The sequence below is a fragment of the Salmo salar genome, chromosome 28 (assembly GCF_965601325.2).
Source record: "Salmo salar chromosome 28, fSalSal1, whole genome shotgun sequence".
NCBI lineage: Eukaryota > Metazoa > Chordata > Actinopteri > Salmoniformes > Salmonidae > Salmo > Salmo salar.
This window is the reverse complement of record NC_138318.1, coordinates 34,857,501-34,866,627: the sequence shown is the minus strand read 5'-3', so window position 1 is coordinate 34,866,627 and position 9,127 is coordinate 34,857,501. Positions and strand designations below refer to the sequence as shown.

The 9,127-nt window shown below is 45.5% G+C and overlaps 1 long non-coding RNA gene across 2 annotated transcripts in view; it reads left to right on the top strand.

The window, feature by feature from the left end:
* The first annotated feature begins 7,830 nt into the window (after window positions 1–7,830).
* Window positions 7,831–9,127, top strand: part of LOC106589874 (uncharacterized) — a 4,781-nt gene continuing 3,484 nt past the window's right edge. For both annotated transcript variants that reach the window (XR_014383007.1, XR_014383006.1), the window contains exon 1: window positions 7,831–7,964. This is a non-coding gene — a long non-coding RNA (uncharacterized LOC106589874). The remainder of the gene's footprint in view (window positions 7,965–9,127) is intronic.

Below are 9,127 nucleotides of genomic sequence, written 5' to 3'. Positions count from 1 at the left end.
GATATCAATGAGATCTGCTAGGATTCATTTGATCAAAGAATCACTCAGTTGTTTAACAACAACAACAACAACCAGATCTGCAATAGGTCATCAGTGAACCTATTGCACTACAGGAAACTGAGCGATAAGGGCTTTTCACTTCTAACAACAATGTCACTCCCCTGAAACAAACCCAGGTTTAATTTCACTGGAGTCAGGTCAGGGTGATGAAAGTGTTTTCGTTGTCCTGAATAACCCTGTCCAACAGGAGGAAATCAGTAGCTGCACAGCTGAATATATCAGATATAATCTTTACCCTAGCTATTACTCTAACAGGCCCAGGGGCACTCCAATTCCATTAGTAAAGAAGGAATAGGGAGAAAGAACAAATGGAGAGATAGAGAGGTTGGTTTTCCACTTCTAATCAGGCCGACAGGTAACAGGACAGGGCTGAGGAACCAACCACTCCAGGATATCCTGAGATAAGGAAAAGAAGGGGAGGAGAGAGGGGGGATAAGGGGAGGAGAGAGGGGGGATAAGAGGAGGAGAGGGGGGAGAAGAGGAGGCGAGGGTGGAAGAAGAGGAGGAGGCAAGGGTGGAAGAAGAGGAGGAGTGAGGGGGAGAAGAGGAGGAGAGGGGATGAGAAGAGGAGGAAGAGAGGGTGGAAGAAGAGGAGGAGAGGAGGAGAGAGGGGGAGAAGAGGAGGAGAGGGTGGAAGAAGAGGAGGAGAGGGGATGAGAAGAGGAGGGGAGTTGAGGAGGAAGAGGAGACAGGGGAGAAGAGGAGGAGAGGGTGGAAGAAGAGGAGGAGAAAGGGGGAGAGGAGGAGGAGAGAGGGGAGTAGAGGAAGAGAGGGGGGAGTAGAGGAAGAGAGGGGGGAGTAGAGGAGGAGACATGGGAGTAGAGGAGGAGACGGGGGAGTAGAGGAGGAGACGGGGGAGTAGAGGAGGAGAGGGGGGAGTAGAGGAGGAGAGGGGGGAGAAGAGGAGGAGAGAGGGGGAGAAGAGGAGAAGAGAGGGGGAGAGAAAAGGAGGAGAGAGGTGGAGAAGAGGAAGAGAGGGGGGAGGAAGGGAGGAGGAAAAGAGGAGGAGAAGAGGGGGAGAAGAGGGAGAGGAGGAGGAGAGAGGGAAGTAGAGGAAGAAAGGGGGAGTAGAGGAAGAGAGGGGGGAGTAGAGGAAGAGAGGGGGGAGTAGAGGAGGAGACATGGGAGTAGAGGAGGAGACATGGGAGTAGAGGAGGAGACGGGGGAGTAGAGGAGGAGATGGGGGAGTAGAGGAGGAGAGGGGGGAGAAGAGGAGGAGAGGGGGGAGAAGAGGAGGAGAGAGGGGGAGAAGAGGAGGAGAGAGGGGGAGAGAAGAGGAGGAGAGAGGTGGAGAAGAGGAAGAGAGGGGGAGGAAGGGAGGAGGAAAAGAGGAGGAGGAGAGGGGGAGAAAGAGGGGGAGAAGAGGATGAGAAGAGGGGGAGAAGAGGATGAGGAGAGGAGGAGGAGAGGAGAAGAGGAGGAGAGGAGAAGAGGAGGAGAGGGGAGGAGGAAAGGAGGAGACGGGAGAAGAGGTGGAGACGGGGAGAAGAGGAGGAGAAGGGGGGAAGAGAAGAGGAGGAGAGAGGTGGTGAAGAGGAAGAGAGGGGGGAGTAGAGGAAAAGAGGGGGAGAAGAGGAGGAGGAGAGGAGGAGGAGGGGAGGAAAGGAGGAGACAGGGGAGAAGAGGAGGAGAGGGTGGAAGAAGAGGAGGAGAAAGGGGAGAGGAGGAGGAGAGGGTGGAGTAGAGGAAGAGAGGGGGAGTAGAGGAAGAGAGGGGGGAGTAGAGGAAGAGAGGGGGGAGTAGAGGAGGAGACATGGGAGTAGAGGAGGAGACGGGGGAGTAGAGGAGGAGACGGGGGAGTAGAGGAGGAGATGGGGGAGTAGAGGAGGAGAGGGGGGAGAAGAGGAGGAGAGAGAGGGAGAAGAGGAGGAGAGAGGGGGAGAGAAGAGGAGGAGAGAGGTGGAGAAGAGGAAGAGAGGGGGGAGGAAGGGAGGAGGAAAAGAGGAGGAGGAGAGGGGGAGAAAGAGGGGGAGAAGAGGATGAGAAGAGGGGGAGAAGAGGATGAGGAGAGGAGGAGGAGAGGAGGAGGAGGGGAGAAGAGGAGGAGAGGGGAGGAGGAAAGGAGGAGACGGGAGAAGAGGAGGAGACGGGGAGAAGAGGAGGAGAAGAGGGGGAGAGGGGATGAGAAGAGGAGGAGAGAGGTGGTGAAGACGAAGAGAGGGGGGAGTAGAGGAAAAGAGGGGGAGAAGAGGAGGAGGAGAGGAGGAGGAGGGGAGGAAAGGAGGAGACAGGGGAGAAGAGGAGGAGAGGGTGGAAGAAGAGGAGGAGAAAGGGGAGAGGAGGAGGAGAGGGTGGAGTAGAGGAAGAGAGGGTGGAGTAGAGGAAGAGAGGGTGGAGTAGAGGAAGAGAGGGTGGAGTAGAGGAAGAGACGGGGGAGTAGAGGAAGAGACGGGGGAGAAGAGGAGGAGAGGGGGGAGAAGAGGAGGAGAGAGGGAGAGAGGGGGAGAAGAGGAGGAGAGCGGGGGAGAGGTGATGAGAAGAGGAGGAGAGAGGAGGAGAAGTGGGGAAGAAGAGGAGGACACGGGAGGAGGAAATGAGGAGAAGACAGTGGGGGAAGAGGGGGAGAGGGGAGGAGGAAAGGAGGAGCAGAGGAGGAGAGAGGGGGAGAAGAGGGGGGAGAAGAGCAGGAAAGGAGGGAGAGAGGGGGAGGAGAGGGGGAGAGGGGGAGAAGAAGAGGAGAAGAAGAGGAGCAGAAGAGGCGCAGAATGGGAGAAGAGGAGGAGAGAAGGAGGAGAGGGAAGGAGGAGAGGGGGAGCATTTGTCTGGAAGCTACATTAGCTAACCAGCAGCAGGCTAGCCTTCTCACTACAGACTACAAGCGGAAAGGAACACTGCCCCTACTTCGGCGAGGAGGAAAGAGGGAGAAGAGGAGGATAGAGGGGGATAGCTTCCCACCACCGCTCCTGGATCTGTTCAGAGATAAGGAGTAGAGAGGGAGAGAAGGAGGGGGTAAAGTATACCTCTAACCACTCCTGGATATGTTCTGCGATAAGAAGAAGAAAGGGGAAGGAGGAGAGGTGAGGAAGACAAGGGGACAGCTTAGTTTACCTTCTATCAACTCTGCCCCTACTTCACTCTTTAACCAAGGTACATGAATTGAGGAGCAGTTGTTAAAAGTTGATAAAAAATCTGTTTCTGCTCTCAACCTTCGTCAGGGCTTTTGGCCTTCCAGACTACAGCTAGCACAGTAGCATGATGTGCACCAGTTGTACTTTTCCATTTCCATCTGAAACTAAAACAGTGAGCCTGATCACACCGTGACCCACCTCCAAAAGTACAGTACACAAAAGGGCTGACTCGGGCCTAAAAGGCAACAGGCACGACAGGAATTACGCTGATGTCGCTTGATGTCTTTTGAGTACCGCGCTACCCGGCTTTGTTCACTTTTGTTTAGTTAAAGAAAGAGAGAGGGGACCTCCTGTGCACATGTCACTGTCTGTTATGTGCTTTAGTGACGGCCGGGAGCGAGGGGAATCCACACAGAAAACTATTTGGGAAATACCCCAAAAGGAGTTATCTCCATCAACGATGTGTGTCTTTGTGCTCCGGACCACAACCAAAAACAACAGTTTTACTTAAGAAATAAATACATCTGGGGCTATGCAGAGTTTCAAATGAAGCTCTGTCACACTAAAGCAGAGGGTAAGGATGGTTGAAAGACAGGTTGTCATGGCTCACGACAGCTAATGAGTCATTTAAATATTGCTGGGATGAAGCTTTAGAGCTGCTGTTGCCAACAGAAACTGAAACTGTGAGTGGGACGTGATCTGGGAGAACTCTGTTGTGGTGGGGACTAAATAGATTATTGAGATGTATTTTAGAAAAGTTTTACAAGTTTTACAAGAAAATATGTTCTTTAAATTATTAGGATCACTTGTAATCAGTAAACTCCAATTAACTTTTTGTAATTTTAGTGCACAATTATACTTTGTTTGGTGATTAAAGTGTTCAAAAGTGTTCAAACTATAAAGCGAAAAACAACAATGCAAGTTGACATTGAAGTTAAAGATGTGTGCTTTATCAATTTACCTGATTTTGCTTACCATTACACACAAAGAAATGAGGGTTCCTCACGGGTTCTTTGGGAAGGGGGATGGTAGAACCATAGTGACCAAATAACTCTTTGAGCCCTTCTGTTACGTGCCTCCTAAGAGGAGGGAGGTGCAGGAATCAGGAGCAGCAGAGCAAGGAAGTCCCAGTGGCACAATCGTTTATTAAGGAGTCCCAGCTAGTAGGCCGGCGACGACGACCACCGCCCGAACAGGGAGAGGAGCCACCTTCGGTGGAAGTCGTGACACCTTCAGTGCCAGTCACGTCTTTCCCTTACCTTCATTCACTGGACATCCAATCTGACTGATTACTTCCTTGATGGCTTGTGGCCGTGTAGCGACATTACCTTAAACCTGATAGATACATTGGGTGTATTCACTAGGAAGAAAACAGAACCAAACGGAAGCATATGGAACGAAACAGGGGGTGGGATTTACCTCACCTTGTCCAATAGAAACTCTTTTCATTTCACAATGGTTTCCGTTTGGAGTAAACGGTTTCTGTTGTAAAACGTTTTGGACTAATGAATCCACCCCTGGTGACATTGTTACTCTGCCTCAGGGCATGGCGAGGCAGTCCCTGTGTTTTACACACTCCTTTAAAACAGGTTCTCTCTCTGTGTTGTTGTCATTTCATCACACAGGAGACAATTAAATGTAACCAACTCTACTACTGACAAACGGTTCAGTGGTTTTCCTGCTATCAGGTGAACGTTGACTGGACAGAGAGGACGAGAGGAGAGGTGAAACCTATACCACTCTAATGTAAATACAATTGCCTTAGAGAGCTTTTCTTTCATTTGTCACGACTGACATTGTGCTGCATTTTTTTATCTGTTGAATCAGGTCACTTGTGTCAAGTGTCCAATCAGAGAGCTACCACCAATCAGTAGTTTTAAGCTTCTGTCCCAACTGTCCTTTGACCATTGTGGGGCTGGAGCTGTTCGACCTCTGGTCAGATTTCAAACACTTCCATGGTTCCTTCTGATCTGCCGTTTTTCATTCTGTTTTCCATGCGTTTTGTATACAACTCCAGCACCTGTGGAAAGCACCTGGATGCGCGTTTGCTCTTCAGCTTTTGTCCTTGTGATCTGTGCCTTTGTAAAAAGTTTGGTTCTGCAGAAATACGTGTATGTATACAATGTTAATGTATTCCGATTGGTTGGTTCAATTAAGATGCTTACAAGGTGTATTGTCATTCGCTACACTTGTAGATAGAGGGAGATCAAGAATGTAAATTCTTCCCATTCTGATATTGACATGCAGGAGGAAGGCCACGTTCTGAAATAGTGAATTGTATTTACGTATTTACAATGTGTACAAGTTCACTATGTACATTTCCTGAGATTCTTCAAAGTAGCCACCCTTTGCCTTGATGACAGCTTTGCACACCTTTGCCATTCTCTCAACCAACTGGTAGTCACCAACACTTTTTGGGTTACTACATGATTTATTATTATAAAATGTAGAAAAATAATCCTTTTTTTTTTTTTTTTTTTTTTTTTTACTTGAATAAGCAGGTATGTCCAAACTTTTGACTGGTAGTGTACATATACAGTCAGAAATTATTGACACCCTTTAACAAAGATGAGCAAAAATGAATAATAAATTATTTAAATATATACGGAAAATATTCAGACCACTTTGACATTTTTCACATTTTGTTGCGTTACAACATTATTCTAAAATGGATAAAAGTTATTAAAACATTTTTTTAAACCTGATCTAACATTTCTGGTGAGACCTGAAAATAGCTGTGCTGTCAACGTTCCCCATCCAACCTGACAGACCTTGAGAGGATCTGCAGAGAAGAATGGGAGAAACTCCCCAAATACAGGTGTGCCAAGCTTGTAACGTCATACCCAAGAAGACTCAAAGGCTGTAATCACTGCCAAAGGTGTTGCGTCAAAGTACTGAGTAAAGGGTCTGAATACTTATGTAAATGTGGTATTTCAGATTTTTATTTGTAATACATTTGCAAAAAAAAATCTAAAAACCTGTTTTTGCTTTGTCATTATGGGGTATTGTGATGTCATTATGGGGTATTGTGATGTCATTATGGGGTATTGTGTGTAAATTGATGAGGGCGGGGGGGGGGGGGAACAAAACATTTTAAACCATTTTAGAATAAGGATGTAATGGAACAAAATGTGGAAAAAGTCAAGGGGTCTGAATACTTCCCGAAGACACTGAATTGAAGAGGGCAGTCCATAAGTGCAGACAAAGGACATCTGATGTCCTGTCCTTTATCTATTGTCCCAGGTACTTACACATATTTTATGTTGTCACATTTTTTGTCATTGTTATGATTTTCAGCTCAGTCTGATATTGACATGCAAGCGAATCATGCTACAATCTACAGCCATCAGCATCATCAAGCTGCACACATAATGTCCTGTCCTTTATCTGTCACGGAATAAACGTTAAACGAGTTACGAAGTACGATCACAGTTGTTACATCTTCATCTCAGGAGTCTGATTGTCCCAAGGCTTCCTGTTCTCCCAAAGGAGATAAACATTTTCTCAAATATCTGTTGATTGAATCCCTTGTGACAAATTTGAACCTGTAGTTTTCATGCAATGTTGCTTGCCAAGTACATCCTTGAAAATAATCTCTCCTTTGTGCATGTGACCATAGGAACTGTGGAGAGTCCTTCTTGAGAGCATCATTATTTAACCAGTGCACAGGATGACTGCCTGCCTCTATCCTTTCACGATTGAGGTAAATTGTCAATAACATATTCTGAAATAAAGTATGTCTGTATTATTAATCAAGTGGGGGAACTAATTCTAACACCACATCCCTGAACTCGGTGCACTTGGCTGGCAGTAAATCATATATAGCACTGAACCTGGCTGAATGTGGTGTATCTGCCCTGTTGTGGAAACAGGAGAATGATTCAGACAATTACAGGAAGGAAGCATTCCGGCTCGGCTTAACCTTTACGTAATAAAAACAGCTATTTAGGAGTGGATGAAACCTTTATTTTTAGAGGCTGTCTGATTTAGTGCAGTTTCATGTTTCACTACAGCTGTCCTCTCTATCTTTCCAGCAACGGTGCTTGTTGAAATACTCCCACTGGGTGAAAAGGGTCCATATCAGGAATACAGAGCATTTCCAATGCATATTTTGAGTTTTTGTGACAACTGTTTGTCTTTTAGATATATGATATTAGGATTACTCCGAATATCACACGTGGGCATTTCCTACAGCTGGATATGGACTAATTTAAAATCCTACGATATAAAACATCCTATTTTCTTTTCATGCTCAATAATTCGGACAAATATGAAATCCATCTTTTTTAGGATGCACAAATACGTTTTCGATTCCCTCCGGATATCATACATGGTATGGCCGTATATCGACTCAATAGATATCCTGAGATAGACCTATGTGGACATCTTATTTTGATGACAAATACTGACAGTAGGCCTACACAGTATGTTTTCTCAACACATACAGTGCATACTGTATGCTCTTGACTGAAGTCCATATCAGAATCTTGATATACATTTTGATATGCTAAATAAGGACAATTTCTGATGCTTATTCGAGTTTTGGGGACATGTTCAATAATTTGACAAATATTAAATCCATATAATTCTTTCAGACATTAGCTATCATTTTTGTATTCACTCTGGATAAAGTCACTGCAAACCGCAAGCTAAAATCAGTGTGACTGGTAGCCTAGCAACAAGAATCAGGTATTTTCTGATGTGGAGTTCCAACTGTTATTATTTAATTTGGGTGCAACAAATTAGTGTTTAAATGGTGTGTGGTCAAACTGACAACTGGAGAAACAAAGACGTGAGAAGTCGTTCAGAAATTTCCTCAAAGAAGTTAACACTAAAGTGAGTAGCTAATTTGAGATGTTATATTTATCTTATTAATTAGCATCAAGAACATTAGCTAGCTAATTTGACCAGCAGCTAACTAACGTAAACTCACTCACTTTTGTACATCGCCTTGGTCCGTACAATTTACCTTATTTTAGCGCCCAAAAAACGTAATACTTCCAGATCAACTATAATGTCAATGCCATTGTAAAGCACAATTTCTCCCCTTTCCAACAAAATCCATGTCGAGACCTCCACGCTGCCCGTTTCTGCATGATTCAAGAAGGCAATGAGCTCCGTCGGGTCTTTTTAAAAATGGCGGGTGGGGAAGCGAAACTAATGCATGGTAGTGAAAAGGAGAGATGTCGTGTGGGGAAATGGCTTTTTTTCACTCGATCTGTCCAACTTATCACCTTATCGCCTGTAAAATGTAAATAAAAGACTATAAACAGTTTATATAATGTGTCATTACATACCTATTTGAAGGTTTGTGTCGAATTTGAATCGGGTTTTTAGTGCGGTGCTAAAGTGATCTTCAGAAGTAAACAGCGGCTTTTGAAAGTCATGATCGCTTACAGTGATGACGCAAAAAATGACTAGGTATCTCCCTTACCCCCATCACTGTCCATTTCTTGTTTTTAAACGATGAGAGAAGTGCTACACCTGGTGGAGAGAGATTGTAAAAACAGAAATAGTTGCTTTATGCGTGCTGTACGTTACGGCATGACACGTCACGATGTAACGGAGGGTCAGGTTTTTCAACTTTTCTCCAATACTATAGAGCCATTAGCATGTCGAACAACGCTTGAATCGAAACGTAGTTCACACCACAGATTTTGAAGTCAACACAGCCGCTACAGTCCCATTAGTTTTCTTTGCAGCCTCGTTTGAATGTCGTGGTTGCGCACAGTTGTACGGAATGGGGTGAGTTTACGTTAGCTAACAAATACCGAAATTGCCTTTTTTTTCACCCCCTATCGAGCCTCAAGGTGACAGCTAACATTTCTAAATGTTTAGGCATATTTTGTATTACTGGTTAATATAAGCTAGCTGACTAGCAACTTGGCTATCTCGCTACCTTGTTCCAGTTAGTTTTCTCGTCATTAATATATCTAGGCTGTATCACATCCGGCCGTTTTTTGGAGTCCCACAGGGCAGCGCACAATTGACCCAGCATC